The 13,703-nt window shown below is 40.5% G+C and overlaps 1 long non-coding RNA gene across 1 annotated transcript in view; it reads right to left on the bottom strand.

The window, feature by feature from the left end:
- LOC310685482 overlaps positions 1 to 13,703 on the bottom strand; it is a 79,767-nt gene that overhangs the window by 57,165 nt on the left and 8,899 nt on the right. The window contains exon 2 of the long non-coding RNA XR_014515316.1: positions 13,079 to 13,174. This is a non-coding gene — a long non-coding RNA (uncharacterized lncRNA). The remainder of the gene's footprint in view (positions 1 to 13,078; positions 13,175 to 13,703) is intronic.

Genomic DNA, 13,703 nt, shown 5'->3' on the forward strand with positions numbered 1-13,703 from the left:
TCAAATGCATCAGACATCCGCTAGTTTATGAAACATTTTCCCAGCCACATGGTACATTAAACCATAAAAACGTCTAGTTATCGTAGCTCTTCCCTTGCACTATGTTGTAGCAGGACTAGTTCCTTACAGCACTATAGAAAGCTACAAAATGCATGGGAGTAAAATATAGAATTGTTTGAGATATTTTCAGCTTTTCAAAGCTAAATTTGAATGCCTTTGGTTTTATAGGGCCTTGTTATATAGCATTCTCTTTCATCATGCAGTGTACTTCCATGATTCACTCCGGCTAAGGCCAGATACATTAACAGAGCAGGCTCTTCTCACGCATAACGTTAGCTGAATGAGGACTTGTGCACACAAATAGTCCTGTACATGTCCGATTTCCCCTGACCAATCTGCCAACTGAAGCTATGCTGATAAACAAGATGAGTCATCAGTAGCAGCTGGTGGGACTGCATTGGTCTCCTGGCTTCTCAACACCACGAGTCTCCACCAGTTACTGAGGGGGAGAGCCAGGGCAGCAGGGAGTTCACCAAAGTGCAGACAGGAGAGAATTCAGGAGAGCAATGGAGCCATCTGCATAACCCCTCTGGTTGCTACTGCAACTTATGATAGTGTGTACTAGCAGCTTCCTGCCTTGGAAAGCCTCTCCTCCTCCAGGAGGGGAGGGGTTGTGAGTGGGAGACGATTCCCGCGTCATGCAGGGGGCATTTCGCCCCCTGCTTCAACTCCAGGGCTGGCATGCCACGCCCCTCCCCGGTTGGGCACCCAATAGGGAAGCTCGGCAGGAGCGTGGCTTGCCGCTCAAATGCGGCCGTGCCAGCCATCCCCGCCACTGCACACACATTTTCATTGGAATGTGTTGTTGGTGTTTGGGGGGGCAAGGTGTGGCCATCGCCTTCCCCGACAATTTTGGGTATTCCACTAAAGGAATCCGGCGGTCGTGGATCCTGTCCGATGCCCGTGTGGCAGGGGGCCATGGCACGACCCTTGGTGACATCAGGAGAGAGCCTATAGTTGGATTAGCATCAACAGGCTCCCCCTACTGGTGGTTAACCCCTCCTCAGACTCACCCCTCTACGAGTGGGTGGAGTCTAATGTTCTGTGGTCCAATGTCTAAGCCAATACCTTCTCACATGCTGTAATCAATAAAGTTATGGCCTTTTCCTTACCCATTAACCTTACATACTGTGTCCACGTGTCTTTATTCCCCAAGCGGAGATCGGGTCCTCGAATCACAACAGGAGTTTTCAGGTCATCGGAACACATAATATAATTCCTAGCTTGACCCCTCTCAGTCATTCCCAATTCTGCAACAAAAGGCGATTCCCTGCTCCCAGGGACACAGTTCTTAAGAAAGTTTTGGATCTGCCAACATAGTACATCTCACTGAGAAAAACAACCCCCATAAGTATGTAATGCAACCCTATCTGTGACGTTTTGCTTGCCTAAATCAACTTTGCTCTCGGAAACACACATATTAGCAATTTTCAAACAGCATCGGGGCCATCTGCAACCTTTTAATTGATGCTAAGTTGAACTAGCTCTGCTACAATCTGCTGTTCGCTTTGTAGCTCTTTAAACACTTTTGAGGTGAATGTTAGCGTCTGTTGGATATCCATACTGTCTTGTGCTTGCTAATAAATTTCGCATCTGTTGGTGACAAGCAGCAGCTTAGGGAGAGGGAAATGAATTAACATCCAGTAACACTATAAAGTATTACATGCTCCATCTGGAACTTCCGTTTGGAATGAATGGGGTTATGCAAAAGCACCTAAAATGCTTTCTAGTGCATCTCCCATTCACTTCAGTGGGGCTTGCCTGGAAGAAAATGGTAAAGAATGGTGTCCAAGAGAGTGGCAAATGCAATCCAAGTTCCCCAAGTGGCCATTACACAAGTCTGCTTCTTTCCCATTTTGGGGTGGGGGAAGTTTAGGTGTAGGTGTACCCTAGAACAAGATCAATTCTGCTTATTTTTATCATATTTTCTCCTCTGGCTATTCATATCCAAAGCCTGGACAGAGAAATGAATAGCAGAAGGGTACTGGGAGAAGAGGACAGAGACCATATTGTACTTGGCAGAGATTTCATCTCTTCAGTACATAGAGATTGCGGTAGGATGCATTAACTTGAAGATCTGAGGATCTGTATGCTTAAAAAAAAGCCATCTTCTGAAAAGACATTACCTCACAAGAATAAAATGTTGCAATGCATTAATGCTCCAGGCTTGAATTAAAGCTCTCTGGAATGAATGCAAAGTATCAGCAGTTTTGAAACTTAGATCTGATGCATATGGTACTTTTTATTGTTTGAGAGGTGCAATGATTGGATATTTGAAATCTTTCTGCTGGCAACAGAAGTCAATGGTGAGGTTTCCTGATGATTTATCAAAAGGATTGAATGGGTTCAGCACTCCTTATTGCCTCCTGCTCCTGGCTGATGGAGTGATTTTGCAGTTGTTCTACCTGTGATATCCTCTACCATGATGACTTCCGGGGATGACAATAAGAACAAAGCTCAGCAAGGCTTTCTTGAGGCCTGCACACTTCAGAAAGTTACTCCCGTCCTGTTTCAAAGTAGTTGCAGGGAACTGATGGAAAGAGATAGGGAGCCTTAGGCATGGAAACCACATGCAACCCTCCAGAACCCCTATCCAGCCCCCTGAGATGCCCTCTCCCCAGGACACTCCTCACTAACCCTGCTCCAGTCTGCCTTCAGTTGCTTTGCCCAGTCTGGAATGTGTCCTTTACTGTGATATTGCTTCTTGCTAGCCTACATGGAAGACTTAGGCTGCATTCAAAAGTAGGGGCTTATTCTGTTATTAGTGCTTCTCTCTCATTCTCTAATGTTCCTCTCACACTGCAGTACCTATATACCACTATGCCATGCTAAATTTCATTCACACCAGTAATCTGTACTGCAATGTGAAAGGAAGGTTAGAAATCAAGATCCCTACCTCTGCTCAGTAGGCTCAACACTCATCCCCCCCCTTATTATGTGTGATTCAAAAAAGCATGTAACATTCTGCAGGCTTTGTTGGAATTGATCAATGTTACTTTTCTACAGATTTAATAAAATATTCTATTTTAAAAATCTGCACTTCTTCACATTTTGTGCTTATCCAACCCCAAAGTGCATGCCAAAAGCATATATTAGGTGCAAGTGTGTCCAAAATGCATATTAGGGGAAATTGCTTGCAAATATGTGCATATTGGGTTAAATGCATCCAAATCATATTATGAATTTTCATGCATTTTTTAAATAAAAAAATGATAGCAGATGTGAAAATGGGAACAATTAAGTGTAAGATTGAAAAGATGGCAAACAGAGCCTAAATGGATAAATGTGTCCATTCCTACCAGCACAGCATCCAAAAGAATCTAATTTAAATGTCTGCTACCTCTTCCCTGATTCCAAGTTAAGACTGCCACCAGATGCAGACTCAATGACTTCAACATCAACACCCACCATTCAAAAAGAATTCCCCCATCACTCTGCTAGATACAGAGTTCTGGAGAACTTAAAAGCTTGCAGACTGCTTTGTGATATTTTGGTTGACCTCATAAAAGTACAGTATTGACCATACAGTGGTCCCTTGGTCCCTGAATGGCTTGATTCCCGAACAAATCAGCTCCTGAATGCCACAAACCCGGAAGTAAGTGTTCCAGTTTGCAAACGTCTTTCGGAAGCCTAACGTCCAACGCGGCTTCCACTTGAGTGCAGGAAGCTCTTGCAGCCAATCGGAAGCTGCGCCTTGGTTTATGAATGGCATTGACTCTCAGGTATTTCAGACAGAAGTACCTCTCATTCCTACCTGGAGATGCTAGGGATTCAATCTAGGACCTTCTATAAGCAAAACAGATGCTCTATCATTGAGCTGCAGCCCTTCCCCAATGGAGGACCACAGGTGATTCTTTTATGGGATGCTTCAATTCCTACTTATCCTAATTTCCTTAAAGAGATGAGAAGCAGTACTAGTTGCCTATTACATGTAAGTGCTGACATTAGTTATTTCCAACTACGTTGAGCTGCTTTTGCTGCTGCAGAAAGGTGAATGTGGCTCTCTCTAGACTTTAATAATGTTAAAGTTAGTGCTAATGAATATTGCAAACATGTAATTATAGAACCAGAAAAGCACAAAAAAGGAATGTGGAAAATCAAAGGTTGAAATAATAACAACATAATTCTGCCACTTCTTTTACCTTGCAATCACAAAATGTGCTTTGGGAATAACACAGTTTGAATGTTGTAGCATTCATTATTTTGCTTTGGTTCAGCAGACTGGGAAGACAAAACATTTTATATTTGCCTTGTAATTCTGCACTGCAGGATTCTTTAAGTTTATAAATTTGATTTGGTATTGTTCTGTTTACTATTTCCTATTTATAGTTCAAATGAAAAACAATGTATTGGGAATTAGGACATGGTTTCCATTATCTGCCTGTTATCAGTAATGATGTATGAAAGCAGAAAACATCTTGGATTTTAAAAGGCCAGTTGTTCATGCAAGGTTGATGACATTAAAAACGGGGTTTTGACTAGAAGTTGGATGACATAAAATTCACCGGGCTAATAAATAATCATGTGTGCTCTATATATTGGAAAGAAATGGTCCCCCCATGCTTTTGCCTAATATATAGTTTTAATACTATACTCTCTTGAAAGCAAGATACATACATGAATGCAAACAAACTAACTATAAACTGTTGGTTTGTTTTATCTATCACATGTGAAATTCACATTAAACCAAACTGATGATTTGGCTTCAGGAGGTTGACTTTCTGCCAAGGGATTTCAGACAGTCTACCTGCTCTGCCCCACTCCCTAGGAGTCTGTATTATAAGTTGCTGCCTTGTTGGTGACTGCCATTAAGTGGTTGCCAAAAGATTGCCAACATAGGGTCAGAGAACATAAGGTAGAACCCCAAGCCAAGATCAGAGACTTGAGAACCATTATGGTAATAAGCCCTTGGCTGAGACTACAGTCAAGAACCTTTGTACAACTCACTCCTTTGTACAACTCATACACTGAGTTGTTTCAGCAGTCAAGGAGATTGCAAACAGCTGCCACCGGAATTAACAAGGAGAACCTTTTGAAATGTATCTCCCATTATCCTTGATTATTGGCCATGCTGTCTAGGGAAGATGGGAGGTTTAGTCCAACAACATCTGGAGGGCCCCAGGTTCCCATCTTTCTAACAAGATACTGTATCTCATCATTCCCTGTACTGGCTCCACCAGTCCTTTGATTTGTTTCCATCACAGTGGTACCTCGGATTAAGTACTTAATTCGTCCCGGAGGTCTGTACTTAACCTGAAACTGTTCTTAACCTGAAGCACCACTTTAGCTAATGGGCCTCCTGCTGCTGCTGTGCTGCCAGAGCACGATTTCTGTTCTCATCCTGAAGCAAAGTTCTTAACCTGAAGCACTATTTCTCGGTTAGCGGAGTCTATAACCTGAAGCATATGTAACCTGAAACATATGTAACCTGAGGTACCACTGTAGTTTCTTTTAACAATCAGTAAAATAGCATTATAACCATTGACACAGACACTAATATGTTGCACTAGTACACCACTCTGACTTTCCCTGTGCAAGTTTGTTTGTGGAGCTCTCTCAAAAGTGCAATGTCTCCAGACACCATCTTACACTCTGCGCCTTCCTGTTCTGCTATCCAATAGTATCACTTCAGACAAAACTGGAAAAAGTCAGTTTAGGAAGAGAATGTGGCCAGAGAGAGATCCCAAACATGTGGGTCAGTATTATTTATGGTTGTCTGAAATACAACCTGCTCAAACTAGCCAAACTTGGTCTGCATTATGTTGACCTGCTAAACAATGCTTAAAGTCTCTGTTGTCAAAATGTGACAAGCCAAATGCTTCTCTGGATGATGCCAAGCAGACATACACGAGCATGGTGGGTGGGTGTTTAAAGTAGTCCTACAAAGATGCTCCAAGACATTCATAATGCTATAATCTGGACCATTTTTTCTCCCTTTTGCTCTGAGGACTTTTGGAAGAATTGTTTGCATGTCTGCAACAGAGACTTTCCTCATCAGCAGCCCTTTTCAAGAACAATAGAATCCAGACAGGATTAAGATCAGTGAAAGCAAGAGGGTGACATTTTATTCTATGGTAGCTGGAATTCATCTTTGGGCGTACTTTCTGCAGAGATCGCAGTATCTTTAAATCCTTCTGCCAGTAGTTCTAACCAGAAGATCCATCTCTTCTTGAAACAATGAGGGCCTCCCACCCAAAGCCATAAATGATTGGTTCAAGCTGATATATTCCATGTTTCACTCCCAACTACTCCAAAGAGTGCATTATGGACAAATTTTTCTTCACAACAGCATGTATAAATAAGAAGAGAATTTGTCATTTTGTGTTTCAAGTGACATATCTGGAAGCCATTTCAAACATCATCCCATGTTGTTCCAGTAAATGATAATGTAACATCCTGTTTCAGGCACTCAGAATGCATGAGATGTTTGGTTCCATAAACAGAACAAAAATGAAGCAGTTGCTGGATGACATGGGTCAGAGCCTCTTGCTTGGGTCAGAGAGCTGACCAACTATGTCTGTTCACCACAAATGCACTTTGGGCTTATGTTTCTTGAACAGCAGTCCTGGCAAACATATTTTGAAACTGAGGAGAATATCACAAGCAAGTTGTACTAGGGCATGGAGATTATCTTTTTACCGTCTTTAGTTTGAAAGGCAATCTTTCAGGAAACATCCAAGCCCCTGAACTCAGCATGTGTGTTACAGCATCTTCCAACAATGATTGAAAGACTTTAGTCAAGCACACAATGAGAGACTACATTGAGTTTCACATATGTAACTGTCAACATAAGTTGATAACTTGTCTGCTTAAAAGCTCCAAGCTTAAAGCTGTTTATTCTTCATTCCAAGATCAGATGATTTGGGTGTACCATTATTATTATTATTATTATTATTATTATTATTATTATTATTATTACTGTTGCTGTCATTGTTTTTGACATTTTAAATCCACCATTCAACCAAAAGGTACCTAGGGTGGTGTACAAATACTACCATCAAATTGTTGTTGTTGTTTAGTCATTTAGTCATGTCCGACTCTTCGTGACCCCATGGACCAGAGCACGCTAGGCACTCCTGTCTTCCACTGCCTCCCACAGTTTGGTCAGACTCATGTTTGTAGCTTCGAGAACACTGTCCAACCATCTCGTCCTCTGTCGTCCCCTTCTCCTTGTGCCCTCCAACTTTCCCAACATCAGGGTCTTTTCCAGGGAGTCTTCTCTTCTCATGAGGTGGCCAAAGTATTGGGAAAAAGAACTACCGTATATAGATTAAGATATAACACATGAAGTTTTTTGTTCTAAAAGTTAGCCATGGAAAATGTATCCTTTGAGCTTCTTTAAAATGCAGACTTCATTTCACCCAAGTTAATGAGAGTATTATCACAATGTCAAAAGAATACAGAGTACTTAATAATGGTCATTGTGTCTATGTTTTAGATATCTGTTAAAGCTCTAATACTCCTACACAAAATCTAATAATTACAAAAAAGCATGTTAGTTCAAGTTCAAGTTAATATAACCATGGATAATTCATCTTCAATTAACAACATTAAACAAATGTGAAGTTAGAGAAAAATCTCAATGTAGCATATTGAGGAAAATCGATTCATTGCTCAAAAATAAGCCTGAAATATTAGAAGGCTGCATCTGATTTAAAGGGAGAGAGAAAGGTTTGAGTGACAGATAAAATGCATGCATCCCCAATTATTCACCTTGACAGAGCCGACACAAGATATCGGATCATGCGCTATATATCAGCTCATACCCATGACCCTGGGAAAATACAGATTCTGAATTTTGAACATCATTGTTCTTCAGCATGCCTGGGTCTGGTATTTTGGTGCAAATCTCACTGCAGACAGGATAGATGAAACATTTAGATCCAGTTTCAAATTCCAATTCTCTTTGGTGTTAGAGTATTGAGGGTTTGATGAAGCCACACACAATATAAATTCAATAACTAAGGGAGAAAATAAACTAATGGGATCATGTGTGTTTCACCACAGCAGTAAAGCTGTATTCCAGTATTGTCTTTCAAACACTGGATATTTTTTTTAATTCAATGTATCAATCATCATAGGATGGTTTTCCCTTTGTCATCCTATGTCTACCCATTCATCTCCCTTTTCTGTTTCATATCTTTCCCCTGGTTAGCTTCTGCCAAGTTGAAATTTATGTATGAATTTGCTCAATGGCACTTTCACATTTTCTTTTCAATTCACAGACAACAATCCATGCATGGAAGCATGCTTTCTTCATTAACTGTGTTGCCGTGAATGCAAAAAAATTAAGCAAACTACCTTTCCTCCAGCCACTAGCTTGAATACATTCCCCTGCACTGTCAGGGTAAGGAAATGCTATTTGCACCAGAACTCATATAAAGTCTATGGGTTGAGGGAGCAGGAATGCAGCTGGATTGTGTCTATGCATCTCCTGCCAATCTGTATATTATCCACAGGTAAGAACCTTAGAAGAGTCTTAATGAATTGTACCAAAGGTCCAACTAGGCACAGCATCCACTTCACAGAGCAGCCAAACAGATGCCTCAGGAAGCCCATAAACAAGGCAGTATCCCACTCTCCAACAACTGCATAGCTATCATGACTAGTAACCACTGACTGACTTATCCTCCACAAAGTTGAACACCATCCTAGCATGCATACACATATGTCCATGTGTATGTGTGATTAAGGTGGCAAATAGATGCTGCACTGGAGGCCTTTTCTGGCAAAGAGAAGCATCATTGGGGTGAATATGGGAGTTGCATGACAGAAAGCAATTGCTGATGATTTTCTTACCAGTGGTAACAAACACTAGCCTGGAGCAGGCATGGAGCTGAGGACTTTCTGCACTGGTCAGCATGAACTAACTCACTCAACCTTAGATTGCTTTCCCCCTGTTTCTATGTGATGTCAGTAATTTGTTGCAATTCCTCACTGTCTGTGGAAACCCTAATGTTCCCTGTGTGGAATAGTTGTTAGACACTGCATCTCTTGTTATGCCTTTCCTTTGCCAGTACTCTCTCAGTATGTTTTTGATCAAGCCCTGCTCTTGACACTTTTATGATTTCCCCCAAGTTGGTTTATTTGCACCATAATCCATCTTTCTTTTCTTGGAGGTTCCAAGACTCCCACCATTCAGTAAAATTGATGGCATCCTCCATTTCCAAGTTGATATTGATCTCAAGGATTCTCTATTTACTTGCCAGCTGTTTTCCACCAAAATTGCTACCTAATCAGGCTTTTTAAAAAAACCCAGCCAAAGTCTTTTTATTAAAGAGTCATTTTAGCAGGAGACATTGGCAGGTAACCTTGAAATTTCTGTTTTTTCTACATAATCCTTGTCAGATGGAGATGCTGTGTAGTCAAAATAAGAAGACAATCACTCTAGTAGAGGCAATGAGTCGGCAAGCTTGTGACTGCACATTTTACAAGCAATTTATTCTTTATTTCACACCAGAGGTTACACATAAGGACTTGATGGCATTAGAGGGCCAATTCCTACAATTTTACTTCCAAGGCAGAGCCACTTATTCCTTCTGCCTTCAGAGGAGCTTATCAAGAGCAAGATGCCAGGAGGAATGGGCTGTCTTTTGAGGAAAGATACAGATGATTTAGGAAGACAGGAATCTGCTTTACACTGAATCAGACCAGTAAGGTCTAATCTGTGGCTCTTTGGGGATAAAAATGGGGGGGGGGGAGAGACCCGCTAGGTGCATCCAGACATCAAAGCTCAGACACTCGGGACAAAACAGCGCATGACACTGACTGCTTGAAGGAAATTGATGTACCTATTTTGTTGTATTGCTGGCTACAAAGTGGAGTCTAAAGGAGCCTGCAGGGACATATAGGTGTGGAAGGCAAGGTTAAATTTTCTTCTTTCATCCACGGTCCCAACAAAAATAGCCTCACCAAAATACAAGTAAAAACGTCTACCATATCAGCCTGATCCACACTTATTAACTTGAAAAGTGTAGTGAGATGTTACTTCCACACATGAAACCATTCGTCCTCTTTTTCCTCTTCCATTCTCCTCTCTCTAACCAGACCCAATGGGGCACTCCTGCCATTCTCCTGTCTTTCTCCACCAAAACAACAAAGAGCCAAAACCCCATACAAATCACTGGGACATGAACAATGTCTGTCTGGTATATTGGACTTCTAAGAGGACAGATCTGGAATCCAGATGCAATCTGTCTATAACCTTAGAATAGCTGGCTATCAATGCCAATAAAACACACCCGGCCAGTCTAATACCATGTCTAGTTTGGCCCCTAAAAAGCTGACATGTTTGGGGGGAAAATATGTTCAAGTCTCTACAAAGTCCTCAACTTGGCTTGTTGAACTATCCAATATATATTCTACCAAGGCAAATGATCAATGTATTTAAATGCCTAGGGCATGACCCAACCCAAGTTAAGCATTTTAAAGGGTAAATTCTGTTCAGAGTTAGGGATGCTTAAGCCCATTAATTTCAATGGGTTTTTAAGTGTCTAACCCTGGATAGGGTCAGGTTGCATGGCCATTGACTTCACTAAAGGATGTTTTAAATACACACACTTAACCCTCAGAATTAAATCCATGGGATTTGCAAGATCTCAGCTTCATCTGCATTGTGCCCCTAATTCAATTACGAATGGCATGCTTTTATTTTGAATTTTTCAAATAATTTAAAGCTAATTGTTCATGCTTTAAAGTTTTCAACATGTTGAACTATACTGATTGTCCAGAAACTGTAGTGGTTAGGACATTTTAATGTCCTGCCATGTCTGTAATGAAGTGTAATAAAAAATTACAAGGCACTTTTTGTTGATGCTTGGAAGTTGAATAAGCAGTCAGGAGAGAATTTCCTTTTTCTTTCAACCAAGACTTAGAAGTCTGAGGCCCTCCAGCTAGTTAATAAAAAATGTTTATCTCCTACCTTTTTATTCCCATAACCATTCTGATGTTGCATGCATAAAATTTCAGCTTCCTAGTGGCATAGTTCACTTTAGCATGCTTGGTTGTGGGGCCTTAAGAGCAAATGGAAATCAATCATGCAGGGCCTCTCTGGTTTAAAGGCAACATGGCTGGAGTTCTTATATTATAAATCATTCATGTTGAAAGGTAGGTATAGAGTCATAATCAAAATGAGTGGGTCTGGGAACAATCTTGGCTGTGCACACACAAAAAAAAATCATGTGAACCTTTCACACAGAAGTTTGAGCACTGATTCATTACAATGAGGCACACATTTGTCCTGACTTAATCTGAGCAGAAATGCCACACAACTTTCCAATGTTGAGCCTATAAGAGCGAAAACTCTTGATGCTAAATCCATGCGTAATATTGTTGTTTAGGAGCCAAACAGTCTACTACGAGATAGTAGTCAGTGGGTTGCATAACTGATTAACAATTATTCTAGGGCTTCGGCTGAATCAGAGGGATCAGACTAAAAAGCCCAGCATGCTATTATGGTGGACCATAGACATCCTTGAGCCCTGTTTTTCAAACTTAGGTTCCCAGATGTTGGACTACAGCTCCCATCATTCATTTTCAGTGAAGCGAATGTTCAGGGACAGTGGGAATTGTAGTCCAAAAGTATAGGTTGTACACTAACCTAGAGAGCAGACAAGATATAGAGCAGAAAGTATGCATCCCTGGGACCAACAAGCTGAGGACAAAGAGTTATGTATAGATCATGGATGTTTCTGCCCATACAAAGCCTAATTTCATGTTCCCCAGAAGCTTATATGGTCCTACCACGTCGTGGGGAACCCATGAGCTGCCTAGTCCCTGCCCACTGCTATATAACAACAGTGGATGATGAGCTGTTCAGGATCAGGACTCTGGTTCATGGGAAGCATGCACAGCTAAAACCTTCCTCCACTTTAGTTCTGGTGACCTCCCCAAGCTGCTTGCATATGAGTCAGGACAGACGCTTCCACGGGAACCAATATGGAGATATAGGAGAAGGAAATAAGATATAGCAAAGATGGACTGATGAAGAATTTTTACGTGTGAGAAGGAATTGTAGGCATGTATCCAGAGCACAGTTAAAAGCAAAATTGCCATGGAAGCTTTAGTTGAGATTCCTGCATTACAGGAATGACCATTGGAGTCCCTTCCAACTCTGTGATTCTATGTTTCTTCACGCAACACACCCCAATCCAGATTTTGTTAAGGCTTAGTTTTAAATTACATTTTGCTTCTTAAGTCCCAAGTGTTAAAAAGGCAAGCAACCACATGAACTGTAAACATAACTGGAAATGCCTGTTGAAACATCCATGTAACAACATTCTAATATTACATTACAGTATTTGACAAGTTTCAAGATCGCATTCAGATTTTCTGCTATTATATCAATTTACTAGTATGTTTCACTGAAATATCAATATTGATTTATTGATTTATTGCAGCAAAATAAGCATCAAGAAACTTTTCATTACTTTGGAGTGCCATGAAAGTAAAGTAGCATTAACCATTCACAAAGCAGCCTGACAATATTCTTCCAACAAGCTCGTGGTATCAAATAAATACAGCCAAGACATCTTCTCTTTAATCCAGAAGTGACCAAAGAGTCCACTTTATCCCACAATGCTCTGTGAAATAAGCCTGACAGATCTGAGAGCCAATATACACACTCCAGAGGAAACCACCAAGGCTTCTTATTATTAAATGGAATAAGCAGGCAATGAGACTGTCTCAGTTTCAGCTTTTTTGAGGAAGAAATTCATATTCATTCAGCATATCTTAAGTCTTTCATGAGCTTAGATAACAAAGCATGTCCTCTACTCCAAATGTTTAAATGGTGCAAAGAGAATGGGAAGATTGGGAAGTTAGGGAGCAAAGTAAGGGAGGGAGTGTTATTCTCTTAGAAAACTACAATTTTCAGGATGATCTGGGTGAAGTATGACAATTTAACCAGTTCATTTTTTATATGCAAATATTAGGTTTGCAGCACCAGGCTTGGAGATTCTGCTTCTACCAACATACCACAGGATACAAGTGCTATGCTTCTTATCTTATTACAACCTACCTTCCTGTCTTCTGTGGGGCAAATTCTCAACAGGAAGCTGATGTATATTGAGTCAACCCACTGGGGAAAAAGATGGATTTTTCTGGAGGAGGTGTTCTAGAAAAAAAAACAACCACGCAGATTTTTAAGTTGCTTTTTAAGTACTTTTTACATATTGAAAGTCACTTTGTTACTTTAAGAACATAAAATGCATCATGTATAACTTGGTTTATAGTCATAGAATTCTTACATATGACGTATTTAATGTACAATTTATTCAGACAATAATTGACAACTGAAATTTATTTTAAGTTTTTGTTACGAATGAAGTTACATGCTGGCGAACCTAGCATCACTTTGGTTTTGCAGTTTGCAAGCAGATGAAAACAAACGATCAGCATTATATTAAACAAATTATTTATTCTGAAAAGTATTGTGTTTTCTACAGTCCTCAATATCATCAAGCAAACAGAGAGAGCCGAAAAAAGAGGAGAAGGGGAACAAAACTCAATGAACACTACCTGAAATTGAATCAGTCTCTTTTCCTAAGCTATCACTATCCATTTCTGTTTCTTCATAATTGTCATCAAATTTATCACCGGCTTCTAGAAACTGAAAAGTTGCCCAGATTGAAACAAGCTTCTAC

The sequence above is a fragment of the Podarcis tiliguerta genome (assembly GCF_965153285.1).
Source record: "Podarcis tiliguerta genome assembly, chromosome: 9".
Lineage (NCBI taxonomy): Eukaryota > Metazoa > Chordata > Lepidosauria > Squamata > Lacertidae > Podarcis > Podarcis tiliguerta.